Source organism: Lactuca virosa, chromosome 3 (genome assembly GCF_052849685.1).
Source record: "Lactuca virosa cultivar CGN04683 chromosome 3, Lactuca_virosa_CGN04683_v6, whole genome shotgun sequence".
NCBI lineage: Eukaryota > Viridiplantae > Streptophyta > Magnoliopsida > Asterales > Asteraceae > Lactuca > Lactuca virosa.
Genome location: NC_136428.1, coordinates 191,537,885 through 191,544,710, shown reverse-complemented (window position 1 = coordinate 191,544,710; position 6,826 = coordinate 191,537,885). Strand labels below are relative to the sequence as shown.

The 6,826-nt window shown below is 30.0% G+C and overlaps 1 long non-coding RNA gene across 1 annotated transcript; it reads left to right on the top strand.

The window, feature by feature from the left end:
- The first annotated feature begins 3,048 nt into the window (after window positions 1-3,048).
- LOC145162782 (uncharacterized) lies at window positions 3,049-5,595 on the top strand. The gene is made up of 2 exons (XR_013739327.1): window positions 3,049-3,185; window positions 4,852-5,595. It is a non-coding gene; the product is annotated as an uncharacterized LOC145162782 (long non-coding RNA).
- The last annotated feature ends 1,231 nt before the right edge of the window (window positions 5,596-6,826 follow it).

Here is a 6,826-nt window from a genome sequence, read left to right as displayed (position 1 = left end):
TTGATCATTCGCATCAAAACACTGGAAGTATAATGATATTTTATGTAAGTTTTGTCCATTATAATGGATGGATAAAGAACGTTTATCATTCAAAAGGTCTTTGATCTAAAAAATATATAACACGATTTATATGAACTGAAAATATAATATGAATGTTTTTTTGGATGATGACTATGATCCATAACTTAAAATGATCGATAATAATATGATCTATATATTTTCTAATTATTTATCATAGACGGTTTGTAAAATATGTATCATAAACTTTTGATCATTACCATTAATTAAGATGCGAACATTTAAGTTAAGAAAAGTCTATGATGCAAAAAAAGAAAAAATGATCTACAATTTCTATGATTAAAAAATTCGACCTGAATGTTAAACTTTTATGATTATTTAAGATGGACAATTTATATAAGATAGATTATCAACGTTAGCATCATAAAATTTAATGATTTAATCTCAATAAAATTTTATCATGATTATGATCCAAAAAATAATGATCCAAATAATATGATATGTAACTTAAGTTGATCTAAAACTTTCTTGATTGTGATGAACAATTTTTATAAAATATATAATAGAAGTTTGAAATTAATAATTTAATTTGAATATGCAAAAGCTATGAAAATAATTTAATATCCAAAATCCATATTTAATATCCAGAAGCATGAAATACTAAAAACTCAGAATGTATCTTAAAAAGGTTCTTAACCTAAATACATATCAGGCTAATATTGTTTTCTTAAAGAACCTGACACAAAAACCATTAAAAATGCAAATAGAAACAAAAAAACAAACATATCCGAGATTATTTATCAACAACCAAACGAACAACCTGTCTTCAAAATATATCCGGACCAACAATCATAAAACTCCAATTCCTGCAATCCAAACTTGAACTTTTTCAAATGTGCTTCACTGTAAATCTTCTACTTGTAACTTCACAAATTATCAAAATACTCCAAACTTGTCAGAAAGATAAGTTTTAATAGATTAAAAAATCAGATAACATCTTTGCAACATATTTCTTCCTTATCTCATCCAATTGAGTGGCTTAATCATCAAATCTAGGTTTTAAATCAACCTCAACATTATCAGGTCTGTTACCATGATACACTTCATAAGAAACAAACCATAGTCAACATGATTATTTTTCATAGGAGTGGCACAAATTTTCAAGCCATAGGAAAGTTCTTTGTCTTTTTGTGTTGGTTCTTTTAAAAGAGACAATATGTAACACTCCATTTTTTCAACACCATTATACCATATATTTAGTTCATAATATTTTCAAAGTTTAAGTGAAGCTTCAGTCCCTTTTGATAAACTTTTACAAAAGATTTGTAATTGTGTTCCGAATATAACAACTTAATTTGTTACAAAACATTTAGTTATCTGACAAATTTGTGCCTTTTCTTTGAAGAATCTACACATAGGGAAAACAATGTCAACATAAGATCCAAAATAAACAATTTGAAATTGATAAAAATAACCAAGTTAATAATATGATACACCCATAAACATATGATCCACAATAAAAAAAAGGTTTACTAAAGTCATCCAATAACAAAACAATTTATCAGAACTTATTAAACGAACTAGAAAAAACAAGTTTGATACGATGTACAATAAATAAATGATCAATAATTAGTATATGATGAAAATAACCATAAGATACAATCATCAGACTTTAATTATGAAAATAAGCAGCTTAATCATATGATCCAATTAGAAAACAAAACAAACATATCTAATAATATGAACTAGTTTTAACAAAATACATATGATCCACAATAAGAATATGCTCCAATCATAAATAGACAAACCAAAACAGGTAATTTAACAATATCATCAAGTAACAAAAATAAAATTATCATCATTGTTTAAACAAACTATGAATACAAATTTTGAGTAAAATCTACATAACAATCATGAGTTTATACAGTAACATACATTTAAAACCAAACAACATCAACACATAAAACCTTACGGTAACAAAAACAAAGAAAATATTCAATGGTTAAAAATGCCTAACAATTTAGTTTCAAGAAAAAAACATTGATTATTGTTATAAACATCTACATTAGAAACTATCACATATATATAAATGAAAACAACATGAAAAATGTTCAAGAATTCTCTTGTTTAGGATATGGTTTCTTTGAGACATTATATCGAACACCTTATGAGCATCATTATATAAAGCTTCACTTTGATGCTTTTCCCTAAATTCTTCATCCATAAATATTTCTAAAACTCAGAAACTTAAAAGAATTGTTGTCAGTATTCAATATCATATACAATGAAGCTTAAATCGACAAGAATATGAAAATTAGGGTTTCAAAAATCACAAATTGTAACTATATTTAAGGATTATCATATCAAATTACATATCATTAGATATTACATTCATTATCACCGGTAAACTTATCTACCAACAACAAATTAAAGAAAAATCAAACAACAAACATCAAAAACAACTCAGGTCGAGCAAAAAATGAAACTAAAAACACTAGAAATTAAAAACGAAAGTTTACTTTCTTTCATAACTTGAAATTGAACCAAAACGGGCCTTAAGCACAAATCAATATGAAATGTGAATAACATGGTTATTTTTAATTTTCCATAAATCAATATGAAAGTTAAGTAGATTAGTATAACTGTATAATATCAAGTCTCGAAATTATGATATAAAACTATTATTTATTTATTATACTAATTAAATTTTAAATAATAGTAATAAAATTGAAAAGTACATCAACCAAATATATACAGAATGAGACTACACTACCCACAATTGTCGTGTAACTTTTTTTCTTTTTGATAAAAAGAAAAGACAATTTAAAATTGATATTTCATAGAAAAGGATAAAAGTCATAAAACTAAGACATAGGAGAGGTGAGGTGATAAATAGACTCCGCCATTTCTATTTATTGTTTGATTATTTTGACTTTTTGACCATTATTTTGAATTTTTGACCTTGACCGGTTTGGACCTAGCTCACTTACTACCTAGACCACTCCATTTTGCCTGATTTGACCGATTTCGCAACTTCATAAACAAGGAATATCAACTTCATTACTTGGAAGAAGAAGAAGAAGAAGGAAAGAAGTAAAGCGCAACGAGGCGGAGCCGTCGCCGTCGCCGTCGAACGGAGAATTCTGCCATTAGCAACGCTTTCGCAGGTAAAAATATATCATTATCTTCTTTTTTGTTTAGGATTCACTCAAAAATTGGCCTAAAATTTTGAAAATTTGTGAAATATGTATGCTTTGTAGTTACCTTTTTAGGTATTTGTTGAGACTTACTTTGCTTCCGTTAATTATCACATCTGGTAACTTTTTGTGATTAATTGGATAGTGCATGATGTCTGAAACTACAATTTTCTGATCGGATTTGGTGTCACCGATGATTGTAGATAATGTCTTTGTAACTAATCGTATAGTGAGTGCTTAGTTATGAAGGGCACATTATATTTGTAGATGTTAAATCATGGTGTTTATGCCCTAATTAGAAGTAGGATCATGCACAATTTACAAACAGGTTTTATACAAATTGCAACTTCTTCATGAAAAATTAAAGTCATTGTTTCTTTCCATCATCTCTCTTTCATTCCTTTTTGTTATCTCTGTTTCATAAACAGAGGTATGGTTATTCCTTTTTGTCAATAAATACTGCTTAATGATCAATTTTGGTGATAAATACTTAGTTGGTTTTTAATGGTAATGTATGTTGATATTGAAATGTAAAAACAGTAGGATCACATGGATTTGCACATCCAACACACTTCAATCTTACATTGATATAGAAATTGTTATGGTTTCATACAGAGTTCATAAGGTACTTAATTGATTATCATGTAACTGATTCTTGAAGCCACACCACTTTAAGTATAGTTATCTCAGCTCATTTTTTTCATTTATACTTATAGTGGTATCTAAAAATTTTAATAACAAAAATCAGTAAGGAGAATTTACGGTTATACCCTTGAGTCATTTTATCCGAATAGTACCTGTAGCATTAGCTTAAAAACCTAACCATATGTTTTTAATAGGAAAAACCATAAATTAAAAAGTTGAAATCGTTTGATAAATTTCATCAAAAAAACTAATAAAGGAACAACAAGATAAACTATTCAATGAACTGGTGAAAAACCAATGCATTAACAAGATGAAAGTTGGGGATCAATAAAGAAATTTTTGGGAAAGTACAATGTCTTATTAGGATTTTTTTTTATAAAAATGTGAATTTTAACTTCAGTTGAAACCATAATTGTCCTAATTGAAGCTTCAATCATGTAATCTATTGATCTATTCTATCAACTATTTTATCTTATGCTCAAAATAATTTCTCCAAGTAACTTCCAGGTTTCTTATGTTTGTTTGTATTGGTCTATAAATGTTTCCCAAGTTCTTGTATCATTCAGGAATCATGTAAATGATGGATCTAGGAATGCTTCCCAATTTGAGTATCAAGCCAGAGTTTTTGAACTAAGGGTGAATAGCCATCTTTTAGTCTAATATCTTCAGTTTTTAGCTGATTGAGTACTTGGATTTGACATATTGGTTGTGTCATGTGTCAACTTGAGCCCCATTTTGACTTTTCTGCTCAAACTCAAACTAATACTTTTGTTGCTTCCTCAATGATAGTTATGGCTATGGCGTTTGCTATGTTTATCTGTTTTGTGTGTTAATAAAAGTATGTTGCTATTATTTGCATTTAACTTGTTTCGGGTTAAATGCAAGAAATAACATCATACTTCTATTCATTTGTTTGTAATATAGCATGTGTGTTTGTGATGTTTATGATGCACCATTTTTTGCTAACCCCTTTTTCTTCTTTTTTATGCAGCAAAATCATATAATTCATTGCTTGATACCTGATTACCCTCTCTGCTTATTCTCAACATGTCCGCAAATGTTATATCTCGGTTCCCGGCGTACGAAAAAAAAGAATGGAAAATCTACAAGGAATCCCAAAAACTCTTCTGGGTGGCCGATCAAATCGACATTGGTGATGTAGCATCGGATTTTACTTCCGCAACAAATGAACATCGAAACTTTTTCAGAGTTTGCCTTATATCTGGAGCAATTGACTGTGTGCATTTCAGATCAATTTCTGTTGATCTCATGAAAGATTTCAAGGATTTGGAAGCAATCTATTGCCTTGGGTATCAGATGATGGTGGATAAAAACCATCATGAATTTTATGCTCGAATACTTCATGACACTGTACAGCAGGTCCAAAGGCGGGTGCTATTCAATAAAGTTGAGCAATTTGCGTCCACCGGAGCCAAAACCACCTGGTCGACTCTCTTTTCAACCCCTGCGTGGAGGATTATCGGTTACACATGCACTAAGGGTATTTTTGGAGCCACAATTGAGAGTTGCAGCCCTGTGGTATAAGATGAACATGACCAGTGGCCATAAATGTTTTTCAGTACTTGCTGATTTGATCAGCAAGGAACTGAAGCTACAATTTCAATTTGCTTTCCACATGTACACTATAACAATGCAAAAACCTGGTCGTAGGGCTATCAGAAGTGTTGTTGATAAGGCAATTGAAATTGAGCAAACGTTTTGTGTTGAATCAAAATTCTGTGCAGTCACCTCCATAGAATTGTCAGATATGATGTCATTCATAAAATACTGTGGTGACTCGGTTTATGATGTTCTTCAAATGGAAGAGCCGGATGCACTTCCACCGGTCTTGAGATGGGCTGAAAGTGCTGTGGTGTCCAAAAGGGAGGTTCAAGACCCCATGGAATGACTATTTTCCTGTTTTTTCTTACTTTTAGATCGAACAACTATTTTCCTATATGATTTACTGTTGTGATGCATCCGAGGTGTAGTTTGTTTCTATATTTTTCAATACTAGGTATATTTTGAACTATACAAGGTATATTTTGTGAAGTAAGAATAGAGATATCATTGAATCTTTGTATGAAAATTTTAAAAATATCTTATAGCTGATGAGAAACCGATTTTATTTTTTAAGAAGATAACATATGATGCGTAGGTGGGTGAAAATAGGATAAAAGGAGAGGGTTGTGAAAAGGGGTAGACAACCTAATTAGATCAAGGATAAAGTAGTTAAACACCACCAAGGTCAACCAAATTGGCAATGATTGATGTTAATAGTGATAAAGCAATAGCACCACACTAATAACAAACAAGAATTGACCCCTTTAGTGTATGAACACTCAAAAACAGCTTCACAAGCTATGGTAAATTCATTATTCAAAAGATGATTTTTCTGCTACAACTTAGAGCTTCTTATATAGGGCTAAAAAACTAAAAGAAACATAACTCTCCATTTTCCGGTCGATTTGTTGCCTCCATCTCCGAAGAACAGTCACCGACGCTGCCTCCAGTGGACAGATCATCAACAGTCGTTGTCAGTGGACCACCCACTCTAATTCTTCATCCTCTTCTTCCTAAGTTGATTTGTAAAGGTAAAACCCTAATTTCTTTGAATATTTGAAATTGAAGTGTTTAAATATTTATTTTATGTTTAGGTTTATATGAAAGGTAAAACCTTGTTACTTTCATTTTGATTCTATTGAATTCCATAACTCGGAATCCATAACTGTTTGCTATATTCCCCTAAAAATCAATTTTATATCATGTGCTTTAGAAACTTTGTTGAAAGTAGATTGTCAAAATGGTTATAAGATGATTAATTTCAAAGGGGTTTGACAACCTAAGCAATGGTTCTTAAAAACAGGTTTGGCCATGAAAAAAATGAATCTATTTGTTGTAATAATGAAAATTTAATACGAACAATATGTTTTAGGATTTAGAGAATGTATAGAAACAACTTTTTT